Below are 20272 nucleotides of genomic sequence, written 5' to 3'. Positions count from 1 at the left end.
CGTGGTTCCGTACTTCATGTTGAGAACTGTACTCGAAAAAGAAACTGAAAAGAACGATACACTGGAAAAGGAAGATGAAGAGGAGGTGTTTCACGACATTCCCGATCATCCTGAGTGGGGAAATGAAGCAGACAACGAGTCAACGGACAATTCAAGCGGAAACGAAGAAACTATAACGGATGTCCGATTTTATGATTTTCCGAACCAAACTAAACAACGCCAGAAACGCTATAGAGCAAAGAAACACAAAGGGGGTTAGAACCAATCCGATGCCTAGAATAAGAGGTAAAAATCAATTCCTAATGCTAGTAAAGGCGGAAGATTATGTTAAGGACAAGATTTCTGGAAGAATGAGAGGCAATGATCAAAAGAGCTTACGAAAAGACAAAAGAGGCTCAAGAAATCAAGTTCAAAGGAATGGAACGAAAACAGAAACAGAAAAATCAGAAAAGAACAAGCGCAACAGAGAACACACGGAGTCCAAGTTAGAACGTAGAAACAAGTACAGAGAGCTCAAGAAAACTCTGAAAGAAGTTTGGACGATAGAATTTGAGAGAGGAGAGGACGAAAATGCCAAAATCAAGGAAAACATGGATGTTCCCTCTCACTATAGGAAATTCACAATAGAGGATAGGAAGGTGGTATTAACCCCACCTATTCGAGAGAGAAAGGGAAACGAATCTTATGACGGACCGGAGGATGCAAAAAAAGTTGATTTAGCAGCTCCAGGTGAGACACCTAGACCGGTGTACATAGCCACAGATTTGTCTCCAGGCGAGGAAGAGAGAATTTTGAGTCTTCTCAGAGAGTATAGGGATGTGTTTGCATGGTCTTATAAGGACTTAAAGGGAGTTGACCCATCGATATGCCAACACACAATCCCGCTGAAACAAGACGCAAAGCCTAGCAGACAGAGACCATACACATATAATGATACATTTTCTAAGCGAATCAAAGAAGAGATAGATAAGCTAATGGAAGCTGAATTCATATACGAGATTGAACACACCGATTGGGTATCTCCAATTGTGGTAGTACCCAAGAAGAACGGAAAACTCCGAGTGTGTGTCAACTTAAAGAAAGTGAATGCTGCAACAATCAGGGACAATTATCCCCTGCCGATAACTGATCATGTTCTAGAGCGTGTATCAGGGAAAACAACATACTCTTTTCTTGATGGTTTTTCAGGATATAACCAGCTAGCCATAGCACTGGAAGATCAACATAAAACAACTTTTGCAACGGAGTGGGGAATTTATGCTTATCGGGTTATACCCTTTGGTCTAACCAATGCTCCCGCAACCTTCCAGAGGCTGATGACGCATGCTTTCAAAGAATACTTAAGGTTGTTTCTAGAAATATACATGGATGACTTATGTGTACATTCTCTTCTGAGAGAGGAGCATCTAGAACACCTAAGAAAAGTATTTGAGAAATGTAGGACATATCGCATTTGTCTCAATCCTGAGAAATGTGTGTATATGGTCTGACAGGGCAGAATTCTGGGACATATTGTCTCACAAAACGGAATATCCACGGATTTAGAGAAGATAAAAGTTATAGTGGATATGCCTAGACCAACCAATGCGAAAAAAGTACAGAGCTTTATGGGACATTGCGGATATTATAGACGATTCATTTACATGTACGCTATAATAGGCCAACCACTTTACAGGCTAATAGTGGACAGAGGAGTGTGAGGAATCGTTCAAGAACTTGAAAGAGGCACTCATTACTGCTCCAGTCTTGAAATCACCAGATTGGGAGAAGATATTCCATGTGCATATAGATGCTTCGGCATATGCAATAGGCTGCATTCTGGCTCAGCCAGAAGAAGGAAACATGGATTTTCCTATCTGTTACGCCAGTCAACAGCTCAACAATGCAGAGAAGAATTATACCACAACAGAGCGAGAAGGATTAGGAATGATATATGCTGTGAAGAAATTTTGGCATTATCTTCTAGCCAACAAGTTTGTGTTTTTTACGGATCACCAAGCCTTGCTCTACCTAGTGAATAAACCATGCAATATCGGGAGAATAGTGAGATGGTTCATTATCTTACTGGAATTCGACTTCACGGTAGTAGTAAAGAAAGGAAAAACACATCTTACAGCTGATCATCTTTCGCGATTGACGAATGGAGAAGACCCTATAGGAGTAGATGACAACATGCTAGACGCGTACTTGTTCAACATAGAAATGATACCGAAGTGGTCTCAAAATGTCGTTAACCTATTAACCTATGGAGGAGAGTTCGATAGAAGAGAATACAACCAGAAACATAGTGCTATTCGGCAATCCAAGAATCTTCAATTGGTTGCAGGAAGGTTGTATCAATTGGGAAATGATCATGTTTTACGACTATGCATCAATCCTGAGGAATATAATATATATCTGCGCGAAGCACATGTTCAGGAATGTGCATTTCATTGTTCAAGAAGGAACACATATAGGAATTTGTTACAATTGGGAGTCTATTGGCCAGGAATGAAAGAAAGCGTACATGAATATGTCACTGTATGTATTGTATGTTCATCAAAACCGCCAGCAGAGTATTCGACATTATATTAGATAATGATCGCTCCAGAATGGAGTCAGTATATTGTTGAATATCTCACAAATAGAACTTTCCCAGAAGGAACGTCAAAAGCTCATCAGAAATCTGTAGAGACAGAAGCTAGAGATTACGCTTTAATAGGAGATCAACTCTATAAGAGAGATAAAGACAACCAGCTTAGGATTTGCGCATCAGAGACTGAGTATGTGATAATACTAGAGCAAGCTCATGGAGGAGTAGGTGGAGGCCATTTCTCAAGTGATAAGACAACAAAACTTGTCTTAGCCGCAGGAATATGGTGGCCAACATTACATATGGACGCTGAGGAATACGTTAAACGGTGCGATGACTGTCAGCGGACCAAAGTACCACTTAAAAGAGATGATATGCCGCTTAGACCAATGATGGGGGCAAGAGCTTTTGCAAAATGGGGGATTGATTATGTCGGACCCATTTCACCTCCTGCATATAAGACTCATGCACAATACATCGTTGTGGCTATAGACTATCTAACAAAGTGGATCGAAGCAAAGGCAACTCAAAAAGCAGATGCCAGGGCCACGACACAATTTCTATATGAATACGTCTTTGTACGATATGGATTGCCAATAGAAATTGTGAGTGATCGAGGCACACATTTTATAAATGAAGTGATAGAGATCCTTCTAGATGAATTTATGGTAATCCATAGGAAATCAGCCCCGTATCATCCACAAGCAAACGGACAAGCTGAAGCAACAAACAAAACCATATGCACGGTCCTCACGAAGATTGTATCTGAGTCGAGAACTGACTGGGACCAGAAGTTGCATTCAACATTATGGGCATATAGGGTAGCATATAAAACATCAATAGGAACGACCCCATATAACATAGTTTTTGGGCTAAATGCTATCTTACCAATAGAATTCTTGATTTCAACCTTAAGGGTGGCTAAGGATCTAGAGTGGACAGGGCACGAGCTTTCTGATAGAATAGATGACCTGGAAAAGCTAGACGAGCTTCGCCTAAAAGCAGTAGCTTCTATCTATGCTCAAAAAAGGCGACAAAAGGAATTTTTTGATAAGCATGTGCGGACTAAAGAGTTTAAGGTTGGGGACTATGTCCTAGTTTACACTCTGAAACAGCATGCTAAGAAGCTTAAAAAGCGAGGGATGGGACCTTTGGTGATTAAAGATCTATCACCAAGTGGAGCCGTCAAGCTTGCTACATTAGACGGAGAAGAAATGCCCAATTGGATTAGTGGATGCAGAGTGAAAAAGTATCTTTTGCCGCTAACCCAAGACATGCTTCTCAAAATACATCAAGAAAAGCTGTGTGTCCAGAAAAAGAAAAAGATTGTGGAGGAAGCGCAAGCCGAGGCGAAGGAAAGAATGGAGAAAAGAAGACTACTGCGTCAGAAACAGCGCAATGAAGGAGCAATACGAATAAACGCAGTCAGTATAACAGAAAGGGATAATGACAAAGACGAACCCATCATTGAATGCAAAGTAGGAACCAACCAAATCAAAGCCAGAGCACTATTGGATTCAGGAGCTCAAGCTAACCTACTTTCACTCAGTTTGTATAGACAATTGACAAATGACACTAAACTACAAACTGCCAAGCAAGAGTTAAAGAGTTACTCTGAGAATTCAATCAAAACTGTCGGATGCACAATTTTACATATCCAAATTAACCAGTATGTGTATCCTCATATGTTTTACGTGGTTGAAGAACAAGCTACACAACATCCATTATTGCTAGGACAACCATGGCAGAAGCAATACAATGCAATGATTGACTGGAGTTCTGAATCAGTGCTTATCAAATACGAAGGTGAAAGTCAATCAGTTAAGTTCACCAAAGGAGCAGAGCCAACTCCAAAGGAAGAATCCACGAACAAGGGCAAACAACAACCAGAGAAAAAGAAGAAGCAATGCCAACCAAAAGTTTCTACACAACTGGATTGCTCTTCGACGAGGAACTCTCAACAGTGGATAAGAAAGACAAGCAATAATATAACAGCTCAACCTTGGAAAAAAAAGGAATCAAAGTTGATATGGAGACCAAAAAAGGTGGTGCCAGAGAAAACAAAGGTGGAAAACAGAGTCTTCAATACCAGACAACAGAGTGATTCCAGACAATCAAGGACAGTGAAACAGATCTGGATTCCAAAGAAATTCATGACGGCACAAAGCCATAGCAAGCAAATTTGGATCCCAAAGATTTGTAAACAGGAACTCCCTTCAGTACAATCAACGGAAACTCCTAGGTATTTCAAGGCGAGGAAATCAACACAAAAAAAAAAGCAGGTTTGGGTCGCAAAGAGTTTGTGGCAAACACAAGCAAAGCGGAAGCAGATTTGGATTGTGAAAAAGAACAACAAGGTAAAGAAGAATCCATCTACTGATTCTACTACCGAAGTGCCAAAACCAACCCGAAACCCGACCAACAATCTTTCAATCAAACAAAGAGCAGCTTTATTGGAAAGACTGTTGTATCGTCGCTCTACAATTGCATTTGGAACTTATGACCAAAACAACTACAATGCTTCGCCCACAGACACTTCATAGTCGTCCGGGAGGACTCAGACTAGGAGGGGGGGAGGTATACAGGTATACAGGAGCTACAAAGCAGCTACAAGCGAAAAAAACAAAGAAAAACAAAAATTATATTACAAGGGCAGTGTCTTACATGATTTTGTAATTTTTATGTTTGATTGCGGATATTGATAATATTTATGCCCTTATATACCTTGTTTTGCAACAAGAAGAGATCAAATGATGAATTTGGGTCTCTAGACGTGTAAATATCACTAAATAAGAGTGTGTTTGGAGCTAAAAAGTGGATAAAAGTGGTAATCCAAGTCCAGAAATCACAAATAAGTGTATATTCATATACACAGGGTTACCAGCTATTTATTGTGTATGTTTGGAATTTTTTGGCTTCAATTTGCTATTTTCCTTTATTTTTAATGATTTTCTTAATAAAAGTAAAAGAAAAATAAAAAAAGCAGGTGAAACGAGATCAGAAAAAAGAAAAGAATAGATGGTGATGGTCCTAATGACAAGGGCAACCCATGGTAAAAATTGGGTACAATTCTGAAAAAGTTGCGGGAAGCCCGAAATGACAGAATTTTGGCAAAGTGGACAGATTTCTCAGAAACAGGTCAAACGGAGTCCAAATTGAGAAATTTCAAATCCTAAAGTGCATTTCACGACAAGATAGGAGCACATGTCAAATTTGGTAACAAGTGATCCGGGAAGTCCGAAGTTAAGTATTTTTCACTTCAGTTTCAAGCTCATTTCCGCTATTACCTTCTTGGAGAGAGCAAAGAGCACACAGGAGCATCCGACCTTCTACCGCCTTCTACGACGGCTACGAGAGCTCAGAGGACACCAGACATGAGAGGTAGACTCGTTGCCATAAGCTTTTGATGCTTATCGTTAACTTTTGTCGCGAAAACTGACCAAAACCAAGAAACAAGAGCAGACGGGGAATGGGGAAGAACGCTAGGTAGGGGCACAACCGCCTAACCAAACCTTGCAAGAACTTAGAGGTGGGTTACCCTAGCATAGAAGATGGGTTTCTAACACTCAAAGCTCGAGAAAGAACGACTTGAAAAACCCTAGGTCAACAGAGCCTGCAAGAGGCAAACAGGAAAAAGTTGTCGAAACGACACAAAACTTCTCAGAAAGCTTAACAACATCAACGGCAATGCAACCATGGAGTATCTCCCGGTTTGGACCACCAAAAGTGGGTCAAAACAACCGATTCGACGACAGACACACAAAGCGTCATTTTGGCATAACGGCTGAAATTGACGACCAAATGACATGAAACTTCACAAGCAGCTTCAAATATACATGGATGACTTATGTTTGCAAGCAAAACCCAAAAGAAAGCTGATTCACTTACCGATGGTGAAAAAGACGCTTTCGGGCAACCAAATGGAGAAAGATGGAGAACGGGGAGCCAAAGTCAAGTCCAACCAAATAGATGGCTTCACAACATATCCAATGAGCTGGAAATGCAACTCTCGAGAAGAAAAGTTGAAGAAATTCAACTCCAAGGCAAAGAGACGACTTCGGAGACTGAAATGCCTATAAGGGGGCTTTTTAGCTAAACTGATGACTTTTTAAGTTGAAAACTAGTTAGCAGGGCTTAGGACACTAGCATAAAGCATTCTTTGCACAAAAAGACCAACATTTCAAGAAAAGACATCATACGCGTATAATGTCTCACAGCATGATTTTCACATCCATTTTAACATTTGAGTGCATAGCCTCATTCCACATGTTAATCACATCCTATGAACCAAGTATCATGAGAATTGGAGTTAGAAAACCCAAGGAAAACCAAAAAGACGCAAAGTAGGCCATAAAATTGATTCTTGGTCCTAATTTTGTCAAAATAACTCCAAACTCATTGAAACTTTGTAGGATTGTTGATTAACACATCTACAAGCTATCTGTAGCCAAAAAGCACCATTTTGACACAAAAGACATCATACACGTATAATGTCTATTTGCACTTATAGAGCCAAAACTGCTCATTTGACATCATACATCCATTATATATATCTAATACATGCTACATATGAAGTTTGGAACCATTTGGTCAAGTGGATCACCCCATTAGCCCAATTGAGGGAAAATCCTTCACATAAAGCCTATTTTAGCCCAAATCCAACATACTCAAGTCCAAACCAAGATTTGAGTAGGGACAGTCCTTCACTAGTACATGGGGAGTCCACAGAACCAATCCCATGAAAAATCGAGGAAAAAGACATCATACGTGTATGATGTCTCCAGAGCCATTTTTAGCCCAAAATCTATCCAAACTTCATAAATCCACTGAATAAGCCTATCTAAAGCCAAATCCAAGCTTATAGAGAAATTTGGTCCAAAAATACACTAAAAGACATCATACGCGTATGATGTCTCACTATGTGATTTTGGCACCTCAGGGCTTCAACCACCAAACAGAAGTGATCTACATGCCATTTGAATGTGAACCACCAAGTTTTATCCAATTTGGATCATAAAATCCAATCCCCTTTCAAAATTTTGCCAAGAGTCAGAACTGGACTAAACTGGCCAAAACTTGACCAAATGGGATCCAAACTCAAATCCAAGCATATGATACTCATGTATACACTATCAGCTACAAGCACAACCAATATGAAGTCATTTTGACACAAAAGACATCATATGCGTATGATGTCTCCAGCATGATTTTGAGCCCAGTTTGCATATTTTTTCACCTACCCTACATCCTTAGGCCCTAAATAGCTCATGTTTCAATTTTCAAGTCATTTGAATAGTTAAAAGCTTCATTTCGGCTTTCAGTACTAAAAAGACGCTAACTTCTGAAATTGGAGTTACAGGATCCATGGATTCCGCCAAGTCATCAGCAACAAAGAGAAAAAGACCGACAATCAAGGATGCTCTTGCAGAAGCAGAACCCTTTGACATTCCAGCAAAAACCCTCAAGCCAACCAAAACTTGGGTGGAGGAAGCAGTACTGGAACAAGAGGGAATAAAGATCTACCAGGGGACTTTCAGAGATCCTCAAGGGCAAGCGGTGGATATACCGATGATCCCACAAGAATTGGTGGATTATAGCAGGTCAGAGAACATCAACAGGTACCTGGAAAGGGCAGACTTGCACAGATTCTTCACCTCGAGACCATCAGGTGTAGATACAAGAAGAGTGTAGGAGTTGGCAACCTCCATTCAGAAGGATGGGAAAGCCACATTGACAACAATAGATGGAGAGAAAGTAGAGGTACAGATCACTCCACAGCTCATTGCAGATGCATTGAAGCTGCACAACAAAGGGAGCTCTGTCAGGGAAAGAAGGGAGGCTATAGAGGTTTATGGGTCCAAGAAACAGAATGCAACCTATGGAGATATGGCAGACCAAAGAGTGGCAACCCTTTGCCGACTGTACAACCAGTTTCTCCATATTTGCAGTAAAAGACTGCAAAAGTATACGACACCACCCCATGCCATTGCAACTACCATCACATGGGCATTGAAGAGCAATATGCCAAAAGAGGTGAATTACGCTCAACACATCCACGAGCAAGTAATTGCCATGCATAATGAGAAGCCAAAGTATATAGGAGGAGCTGAAGTTCTGACAAGAATAGCTTATGAAGCTATTGGAGCCAGAGATCAATGGCCAAAGGTTCCCTCCCAGAATGAGTGGCTTAGAAAAGCCGATGAGGAGGAAGAACAGCCTGAAGTATCCAAGAGGGCGTCCACAAGAGCACGCAGGAAACTAGAAATAGTTTCAGAACCTGAAGAGGATGTGGATGAGCCGCTTATGAAGAAAGCAAAGAAGAAGGTTGCTCCCAAGCAAACCAAAAGTCAGAAAGCGGCAAGAATGGAAAGACTGGTGGAGCAGTTTAGAGCGGAAAGAGCTCTAAAGGGGGACTTTGAAGAAAAGTGGGTGCCAAACCCCACTAAAGTCGGAACTAGCTCAGCCAGTTCACATGTTGATCAATATGATCAATATATTAGAGCTTATGAGGAGTCAGAGGCTATACTGGAGCAGCAACCTGTCGAGCCATACACTGAAGAGGAAGTACAGCTTTTAAAAGCTAAGCTGAAAAAGGACGACAAGGGGAAGAAGAAAGTAGATGAGTCTACTGAACCTCAAGAGAAAGACGGGCAAGCAAACAAAGGGAAAGCCAAGATGACTGAGGACAATCAGCCCTCCTTTACTGATGTACCAAGCCCGAAGAAGACAGAAATCATTGTGGAAGAGACCACAGTAGAGATGGACACGACTGGTATGGAAAAGCCGGAGGCCGGGACCAAGGAAAAGGAGATAGATCCAATTCAGCAAAAGAAAAACGATTATGAGGATCTGGTAGCGATAGGGTACACTGAAGAAGAGGCCCTTGAGGCAGTCTATGGGACCCCCCTACAAAAACAAGATGATCAGAGAGGGACAGAGGAAAAAATAAAGAGTACAAAAGAGAGTGAAGAGAAACTGGACGAGCAGAACGTACTAGAAGAGCCGAAGCCAGTGGAGGTGGTGGCAGAAAAAGCTTTAGAGTTGACAGATGAAGATGAAAAAGACATGCACATGGTGCATGAACTGCTCAGCAAGATCAAAGAAAGATCCAAGGCAAAGGAAGTGGAGATAGAGACAGCCAAACAAAGGGAAGCCGAGTTGCAGAGGAAATTAGAGAATGCTATGATTGAATCTGAAAGTCATAAAGCATCACTCTACGATGCGGAAAACGAGAGAGACGGCTTGATACTCTAGCTAGCCGAGGCTTCAAGAGAAGTAACAAGTGCACAGGAAGCAAGGGAGCGGATGGAAGACGACTTGGAGGCGGCTAAAGATGAGCTCATTGAGCTAAGGGAAAGAGTGGAGCTCCAAGAAAGAACAATCACTAGACTCAGGACTACCCCTAGAGCTAGCAGAGCAGGAACCGAACAAGAGGGAGCTCTTGTACCAGCTCTGGAAGACCAGGTTCGAAGCTTACAAAGAGAGCTAAGATTAGAGCAAGTGCAAAGGTTGCACATTGCGGAGGGATCATTGGCAGCAGAGGAGAGGCTCACTTTAGAAAATCAAACACTAAGAACAGAGAATGAGACCCTCCGCAAACAGCTCCAAGATCTACAAGAGCAACAAAGAAGAGAGACAGAGACACCACAAGAAGGATCAGGTGGAGCAGCCATAGAGCTACCAGAAACTGGAGAGGCAACCACAATTGAAGATCCAGCCCCAGTTCAAGAGGTGGCCTCAACTTCAGGAATCTCTGAAGAAGAAGAACAAAGGCTCCATGACCAAATAGAAAAGTCAACAGAGGAGAGTGCCAAGGCGGAAATGGAATGGGAGAGGAGACTCTTAATCTCCATTAGACTTCTGGGACTAGACACAAAAGTGCTCCATGAAGAGTGGATGCAACCCAGCCTGCCTTTCCCTTTGATGAAGTTTGAAGTGATAAAAACGAAAAAGAGAATAGAGGAGGAGCAGTATGTCGCTCTTTACGAAGGCGACATCACAAAAGAGGAACAATCAAAGAAGATTGTAGATTCGCAGCCTAGATGGAGGAAAGGTTGGTTGAACAAATACCCAGCCTACCTCATCTACTTGGTAGAGGCACCAAAGGAGATTCGGGAGGATGCAACCTTCTGCCCGGTGCCAAGAGTCAGAAGCTGGAAAGAGCATGGCAGGATTGCAGAAAAGAAGCCAAATTGGCTTAATTACCCCAGGATGCCAGGACCAAAGGCAGGAGAGAGAATAGGTAAAGCCTACATGGTGAAAACCCTAACGGGCACCATCAAGCTCTTTACTGGCTCTCCTGACCTTTCGTGTCAGATGCTCAAGAAAATCTGCAGGACTCTCTTAGCTTGCATTGAAGTGTTCGCGCCAGATAAAGCCACGACCTCGAGTCTACTATCGACGGCCGACACAGTGACTGATATGATGTATGATCTTTCATTGCAGCCTTCTCCAAAAGTGTTGCACCTCCTATACCAGAGGATTATGTTTTTGCCTAGCTTCCACATGCAAACATTCGAAGAAGCTTTCTACACCGGCTTTTTCACCCACGAAAGCAAAATATTCGGCCCAACCTTGACCATCGGCAACCTACGATACGAATCACATTTGCAGATGCTCAAGACGACAGGACTTTATTGACCAAGCATAAAAGTCATGTCAGGGACGACATGAACGCGGAGGGGGGGAGTGTTGAGCTAGCAGAGGATCACACCCACATTTTTGCTCACACTCATCATTTTTGTAACCATTGATTGTAATAAATGTCTTTCCGACATTGATTTTGATTGGAGCCATTCATTAAGTAACGGGACTCAATTGAGTTTCCAGCTTGTAATTCCGAAGTAATTTCACTTGCTGATGTAATTAGTTAGAGATGTTCTCACCTCCAAGGCTGAGGTATATAAGCCAAAGTTTTGTAACCTAGGAGGGAGTTTTATTAATCAAGGTGAGTTTTTGAGCGCCGTGACTGTGTCTGAGAGAGAGAGAGAGAGAGAGAGAGAGAGAGAGAGAGAGAGAGAGAGAGAGAGAGAGAGAGAGAGAGTCTTATCTACTTGCTACGTGAGCTACGGAGCCGCCATTGGAGAAGCGACACCGCCATTGTGTTAGCAACGGCGAGAGCAACGCACTGATACCAAGAGTGCGCGCTATCGGCTTCTATGTGTGGTAAGTTCCTACGAGCTTCAGTGTGAGTTTTCTTCCAACTCGTGTGTCGGAATAGAGCGTGCAGCATATCTATAGAACCACAACGAGTAGAGCTACACATTAGTACCATCGGGGTCAAGTTTCGGTCACCTGTATTTTTCGGCCTGTATTCATATGCGTTTACCGCACAGAGTGATTATAGGTTGATTTTGCAGTTCAAGTCTTTAGGGTGTTGTTCTTACCTAGTGTATAGACTTCCCCTTGAGTTTGAGATCGATTCAATGATTCTAGATCCTGTTTCGTATAGCATTCGTTCGTAGTACGGATTTCAGTCACTTGCGTATTTTAGAACTTAGATTTGATTTCCTTAGTAGTGATTGTCATTAGAAGGTCGAGTAGGTGATTTGACACCCACCTAGTTGTTTCCATGCGCCTGCGGGTCAAGCTCCGTCCTCGTCTAACAAATTCTGTTGCTGGTTGAGCTCTCGCTATTTAGCTTCCGCTAGCGGCGTAACCACCTTAACAACCATCATCAATCTAGCATGATACAATTTAAGACGCAACCCATTTACCCTTGACTTATGTAGAACACCATCCAGGTTAGCCAGCTGATATGTGCCATTTGGAAAACACTCCACTACCTTGAAAGGGCCTTCCCACTTAATTTGAAACTTCTTTTGGAAGGTGTTGTCCAGCTTACTATTGTAGCGCAAAACCAAGTCATGTTTCTTGATACCCTTACTTTTAACCTTTTCATGTATCTTTGCCAAAGCCTTATCCTACATCTGCCCATAATGCTCCAATGCGCTCATCCTATCCAACTGGACCTCTTGTAACTACAAGAGCCTCTCTTTGAATGCATCACTAGGCGACCCAAGCAATTTCTCTAACATCTTGACCGCAGGCAACTCTACCTCCACAGGCAATAGTGCTTCCTTTCCATACACCAAATGAAATGGAGTAAACCCTGTACCTGTCTTCACTGAAGTACGGTAAGCCCATAATGCACTAGGCAATTCCAAATCTCAATTCTTTCCTTGGTGCTCTGTCACTTTAGAAAGAATTTGTACCAACTCACCATTGAATCTTTCATTTAAGCCATTACACTGTGGGTAATAAGGAGTGGTATGCTGGTGCCTAATCTTCATCTTTGTGCATAAGAAGTCTAGCAGTTTAGCTCTAAATCCTGGCCCCTTATCTGAAAGTAGCCCTAATGGCACCCCAAACTTGCAACATATTTCATCATACACAAATTTTGCCACATCCTTTGGAGTGATCTGTTTTACTGCTATAGCCTCTGCCCATCTAGAGAGATAGTCCACTGCCGTCAAGATATAGCTTTTGCCCCTGCTTGTGATAGGTAACGGGCCTATTGCATCAATCCCCCACTTTTCAAACACATCAAACGCCATAATGGTTTTTCGTAGCTCTCGCTTCAACACTCTCTTCCCAAATGCTTGACACCTATTGCAAGACCTACACCAATGGTGAACATCCTTGTGCAAACTAGGCCATACATACCCCTCTTGCAAAATCTTATGCAAGGTGATCTTTAGAGCAAAATGGCCACCACATGCGCCTTCATGATTCTCTTCCAACACTCTGTAAAGCTCCTCCCGCCAAGGTACACGTCTCAACACGAGATCAGCCCCTTTTATGTATAAGACATCACCAATCAATTTGTACCTGTATGCTCTACGCACAAAGCCATACTTCTTAGACTTCTGAATCTCGTTTGGAATGATTCCTGTTAGCAAAAACTCCTCTTCTTGAGCCAAACTTTCCCGGCCATGATAAAGAGGTAAATTGGTCCTCAACACGAATAGCTCCCCAATCATGCCTTGAGCTGCTTCATGTGCCTCTCCATTTAGAGCACGTTCAATGTGTCTGATGACCATGCTTCGAACTTTTTTAACAGGCCTTTAATTCTGAAGCACATTTCCTTCAATGAGGTGTTCTTGCTCTTCCACACACCCAGCACTTGCTTCACCACTAACAAGGCATCACCTTTTATGCTCAACCTTTGAACCCCATGCTTCAAACAAATGTGTAATCCGGCTTCCAATGTAGCATATTCAGCCTCATTGTTACTATGCGCATCCAATTTGAACCCTCTCTTGCATACTAGCTTCCCGTCTGGATCATAAAGTGCTATACCCCCTGAAGCTGCATCATGTCTCTTTCTGTATGAACCATCAAAGAGCAACACATGTGCATTGCTGATCTGTGGCACTTCTTCAACTACCTTTCTCACCACCTCTTCCTTAACAATAAGGGGATTCTCCTTGTAGGTCAACAAATCAGCTAGGGTAGCCCTTGTACTATCTTCCACTAGAAAAGAGAACTCAAACTCTTGCAGCTCAATTACCCATTTCTTCACCACATTTGACATGTTAGTACCATTAATTAACTGTGGCAAAAAGGCATAACTCGTCAAGAAAACAAAAGGCTGTGGTAGCAAGTAATGACGAAATCGTTGATAAGCAAATATTACACTGGCCATCACTAGCTCTACTTCCGATAACTTTCTCTCCGCTACCAACTTCACTCGGCTTGCACAATACACTAGCCTCATATAATGGCTGCCCTTCCCCTTTTGCAATAGCATAGCTCCAATGGCATCATCCCCTACTGATGGATTTACATAAAAAACTTTCTCCCAATCAGGAGCCTGCATGGCTGACAACCCCCCTAACACCTCTTTCACCTCTTGAAACACTTCTTCACACTTGTCATCCCATTGCAATGGATCATGCTTTGCCACTTGCTGTAATGGATAAAGAATCTGAGAAGACAGTGGAATAAAAATTGCCATGTACTTCACTTTGTGTATAAAGGTTGCCAATTGCTTCGTACTCGTAGGTGATGGAAGAAGAATAATAGACTTAACCTTGTCTGGATCAGCCTCAATGCCATTTTCTGACACCATATGGCCCAATAACTTCACCCTTGGCCGTGCTAGATGACATTTCTTTGGATTTAGTTGTCCTCCACATTCATCATATCGAGCGAATACCATCTGTAGCTTCTCATGGTGATCAGCCCTACTGATATAGACACAAAAGTCATCCATAAAAGGTTTAACACAACTACCAATGAATGGTTCCAACACCCAATTTGCTCTCTCTTGATAAAAGGAAGGTCCATTTGACAACCCAAATGGCAATACTGTGTAGCAATAGCAGCCCCATGGCGTAATAAAAGTTGTCTTTGTGCGGTCTTTAAGAGCAATCTTCAATTGAAAATAGCCTGAAAAACCATCACACACACTGTACCTCTCATAACCTGCCACTGAATCCAAGATCTGATCGATGAATGGAAGAGGATATGGGTTCTTCTTAGTGGCTGCATTTAAGGGTTTAAAATCTACACAAATCCTCCACTTCCCATCCTTCTTTGGACTGACTACTACTGGGCTCACCCATTCTGTGGTCTCCACAGGGACTATGAACCCTGCCTTCAACAACTTGTCCACCTCTTCTCGCAAGGCTTCCATTTGCTCTTGACCCATCCTTCTTAGCCTTTGCCGCACTGGCTTAGCACCTTCTTTCAGCTCTATATGCATCTCTTCACCCTTGAACCCTCTGATCTCTTCATATGAAGTAATGAACAAATCAGGAAAACTAGCCAGCATATGCAAATATATATCCTTCTCCATAGCTGAGAGGTCTCCACTAATCATTTGCGTCATTAATTCCTGCTTCTTTGACAACTCAACCTTGGTTTGCATCAGCCCTTCAATCACTTCATAAGGCCCTTCACTTTCATCTTCAACTTCATTCGCAAATGCGACTAAACCACACTCCTGGATTTCTTTATCCATCAAAAGAAATGCAACATCAGCATCCTCATCACTGCTGGTAGTGCTATCACTGTCCTCATCTGTCACCGTGGAAGAGTCTTCATCACTAGACTCATCCTCATCTTCATAAAGCTCCTCTAATTGTTTCCTTGTGTCCATATTATAAAGCTTCTTGGTACCTGTCTTTCCATAGAGGCTAATCGTAGCATGTCGCCAATCTTGAACAGCTCCCACTGCATGTAACCATGGTCTGCCTAGTATAATAGGATATGCTCCCAACCCTGCTGGCATCACATGAAAATCAACCACGGCCTTTGCATCATATGCCTCCACTTCTAAGCTCTTTACAACACCCAAGCATTTTACTTTTTGATGGTTTGCCAATCTGATCCGAAAACCTGACACCCCAGCCACTATGAGACCCATCTTCTCAACGCATGAGTGTGTTATGACGCATATTTGGGCTCCGCCATCCACATAACCTTGTCCCAAATTTTTCCTTTTATGCCACACATCTACTATTGGACAAATGTCTGGTAGCTCATCCATTGCCAACACCTTCACTGAACCTCTCTCTGGCTCTTTCTCCATTGGGTTAACCATCCTCTTCCACTGTCGCTTTAGCTTAGGCACCATCTCTATAAGCTGCCCAAAAGTAACATCTGCCTTCCTGCTCGTCAGATCCTCCTTCAAGTCATAGCTTAATTGCCCATCCCCTAGTGGAAAATCTGAAACATGAAGCTTTCGACTAGCTCTCCTTTTCCTCTTGGCCTTGACATCCTCGCCTTCATGGCTCTTTCCTTTCTTCTTACTAGGACCTGGGGCACTTCTTCCTTCCTTTTCCTCTGTGGTCCTCTTCCCAATAGGCATCACTAATGTATCCTCTAGCTTTGATGCCTTCTCCAAGGTGACTACACTTAGCACTTTTGTCTTCCCTTTTTCCTCCTGGGTCAGTCCACTGGTTCCTTCGTCTCCCTTAATTTCGATGCCATAATCATTTGACCTAGTTAGCACCTGTCTTGGAAATGGATACATGTCTCCCCCCATCCTTGGTGGCTTATCACATTGCGGGCTGATGTGACCCAACTCTCCACAAATATAACATGTGGGCGTCTGCCTCCAAAACCTACCATTGCTTTGTCCAACACCATTCCTAGGCCTTTCTTCACCTCATGGCTGATTTGCAAACCGCCCTCGACCTCGATTATTTCCCACTTGACCTAGCATGTTTAGGTTGAGATTCTTCATCAAATCAACCACTTGCCTCATGTCTTGACTTAGGCCATCATCTTGCACTGCTGTAGTGACCACTGTTGGCATAACCTGAGTAGTAACAGGAACCACTGGTTCATGATGAACCCCTGACATACGACCTTGTAAAGAGTCCATAGGCTGAAATTCAGACCTCATGGGCAAAGACTCCACCCCTAACTGCCTCATTTTCCTCAGCTTCCACTCTTTGTTCCTTGCTACCTCTAGTGCATCTTCATATGTCCTAGGCTTCTTTAGCTCCACTCTCCAACGTATATTCTCCCAAAGACCAGCTAAGAACCTGTCCTTCTTCATCATGTCAGGTGGGGGTACCTGTGGTGCTAAGGCCTTGCACATTCGCTCCCATGCCAATGAAAACTAACGTATGTACGCATCTACTGGCTCACCTTCCTTTTGCACCAAAGCCTGTACTTCTTGCCACACTTTGTCAGGATCTTCTATCTTCACAAACTCCACTTCCAACCCATGTCGTAGATTATCCCAACTCAACCTTACAGGTGGATCAGCCACATGCAACTCCTCTTCAAATGCTTTGGACCAAGCTCGTGCATCACTCTTCAAACAAATTTGGAGAAGACGTAACATCTAGTCTTTAAGGCTAAGACTGAGTTGCTCAAGTTGATTTGTGCTCTTTACCTCTCTCTGGCGTGGTGAATGTTTGTGTTTGGTGTGTGTGGCTATCTTGCATTCCCCTCTCTTTGTGGGTTTGAGTACAAGGAGATATCACGTGCGTCCTAGTTCGCATCTACAACTAGGTGGTGCCCCTTTTCTTGTTTGGTTTCTGGCTGTGGGTTGTTGTTGTCTCTGATTGTGCTTTCCCCAGCCCCATTTGAGCAGCACGGGAGCCTCGAAGGGTGTTTAGAGGCCGCTCTTCTTGTTGCCCGCCCCTGACCGCCTCAGTACATAGTGTCTATTTGGATGGTAGTTTCCTTTGGTGAAATAAGCTTGTGTGTGGTTGAACATAATTGTTCAACTAGGGATTGGGCAATGATGGTGCAACCAAAGCTGGTTGATGCAAGGGAGTGATCTATGCAAAGCAAAGGGTGCTAGCAGGTGCACGACAAAGGGCTAAGGACAATGTGGAAGACCAGGGCAAGCAGGCAATAGTGGAGGTGTATGCCTGATGCATCCATCAAGGCAAATCTCCGACATGTTTTCTACAACTTCGAGATCATGTAAAGGCACGACATTGGTCTCGGCTCTATTTTCGGTGCCAATAGCTTGCAGTTGTGTCCAGAAAGTGCCACTCTATGTGATCATACACCGCGTCAGATGTTGCTAACAAGGCCATCCAGAATATGCCAACATGGTTTCACCGCTCAAAGAGGGCTTGTCAGCATTGTTCGAAGCATCCGTACATTGGGATTTTCAATCATCGAGCTGCTCAATGATGTTCGGCACGTGAATGTTTTTCATGCATGGAATATGCTATGTTAAACAGCTATGAGAACAGTCGTTGGCCCTAGGACTTCTACCATTACCAGTCTGCAGTTATGGTAAAATATTCCTTTTTGGGTTGGAATTTTATCTCAGACATGGTTCGCCGCAATGTTAGGTTCAGGCAAGGCCTATGAAATGTTGATACATGCAAGGCTTGTGAATGTGATTCAACGCTGTTGTGCTGTGACACGTACATAGTGGGAACGCATGCTACAAGATCTATCTTGTATTTTTTTAGATACATAATTATATTTCCTATAGTGTACATATGCATATTTAAGTATAATAATAAGCCTTCTATCTCATCCTATTATTTTTCTCAAGGGTAACATATTCTTACTTTACCATTAGAAAATATTATGGGAAAAGCATCAATAGCTCCGCCTCTTTAACTTGGGGCAAAAAGCATTGATTCTTTATTTCTACTATTTCATTATCATCTCACACCCTAGCTAGATCCTATATCTAGGGTAAAATCCAATATATATATATTCTATGTATTTTTTATACTTTTCTTATATTTCTTTTTAAATAGCTACTAGGAGAGAATCAAATCCTAGTGGGACACTAGGTGGCATGATTTCAAAGATACACTTATTTTAATACATTATTGCAAGCATGATTACAAAAATTTGTCAAGGAGCAATGTCATGCTTTCATATGGCATGAGGTGTCCTTTGGAATTAAATGAAAGTCTAGGCTAAGGAGACCACATGAAGACTTTTGCTGCCATAAATGGACCCTATTTTGATGAATTTTTTACACAAGGTTCCAATCCAAATTGGAAAACGATTTTAAACTGAAAATCGTAACTAATGAGCTGAAGTTTTTGCCCATATTTTTACTTTTTTATTTGGAGCCACGGTTGAGGAGATATGATCAAAATACTGGACCCCAGTCTGCCCACATCATGCAGGGGCAGCTCATTTCCAACTTTTCCAATTCCTGTTCACACTGGCTCCTCTCTTCTTGTGTAAACCCTTGGGGGTTCCCTTCACCTATAAAAGGGGACCTCTTATTCCTTGGAAGGAACTCAAGCATTCAAGCCATTGATGAGAGGAATTCTCGAGGGAGTGAGTAGTAATGCCTAATTGTACTTAGCCATTAACATAAGCCCAAGCCTACACTTTCTCCTAGAGGGAGACTAGCCATTCTTGCAACAAGCTAACCTTGGAAGATCAACTCTAATCAAAGAAGGTCTTGCACTTGGTGTATCAATCAAAGTGGAATTATCCACTCTTGTTCTCTCTCCCATCAATAATGGTGCCGAAGGGTTTCAAGTAAGATGTGTTCTACATTGATGTTTTCTTGATTTCTTGTTGTTTTCATTTTCATCTCTAATCCAACATATATATATGTATCTAATCTCATCTCCTTAACCAAACCTATCTCTCTCATTCTTAGTAATTCATCCTCTCTAGGTTCTCTTTGCTATAGGTACATCTCTCCCCGCAGTATCCTTATTGCCTACGGACAAGAATAGGGTTTGGGAGGGAAACTTCTCATCTCTTCACTTCTCTCACATCTACATTTCTCACATACTATCCTAGATGAATAACCCACATGATGATCTTTTCTATCGCTTTCACTCTGTACGATCTATTAGAATTAACGTATGGATTAGCCGTAAAATACACTTTAAACAACGTATAGTGTTTCTCTTCGGCCCTGAAAGGCTCAATGAAATACTTCTATCACTAGATCCCATCATACTACCTCTCATAGACTATAATTTTTCTTTTGATGTAAGCGTAGTTATCTTGCTATGAACCAAGAGGATTTGTACACACAATTAATCCCAATCACTAAACAAAATATATATATTATGGTAAGCACAAAACTACAATTCCAAAGAACAATTCGTAGCCTATTTGGTCAGCCAAGATTGAATGCCATTAACTCATCCATTAACCCTTTCATATTACTCATGATATGATATGACCATAGCCTTGATGTTTTCATCTTCGTATTGTTTTGACATTCTCTTTTGCGTTCCTTCTTTGTGTGTGTGAATGCAAGAGAGAAAGATTGAGTCTTCTTTG

Source organism: Adiantum capillus-veneris, chromosome 24 (assembly GCF_014529385.1).
Source record: "Adiantum capillus-veneris isolate H3 chromosome 24, ASM1452938v2, whole genome shotgun sequence".
NCBI lineage: Eukaryota > Viridiplantae > Streptophyta > Polypodiopsida > Polypodiales > Pteridaceae > Adiantum > Adiantum capillus-veneris.
Note: the sequence above shows the minus strand (reverse complement) of the source record.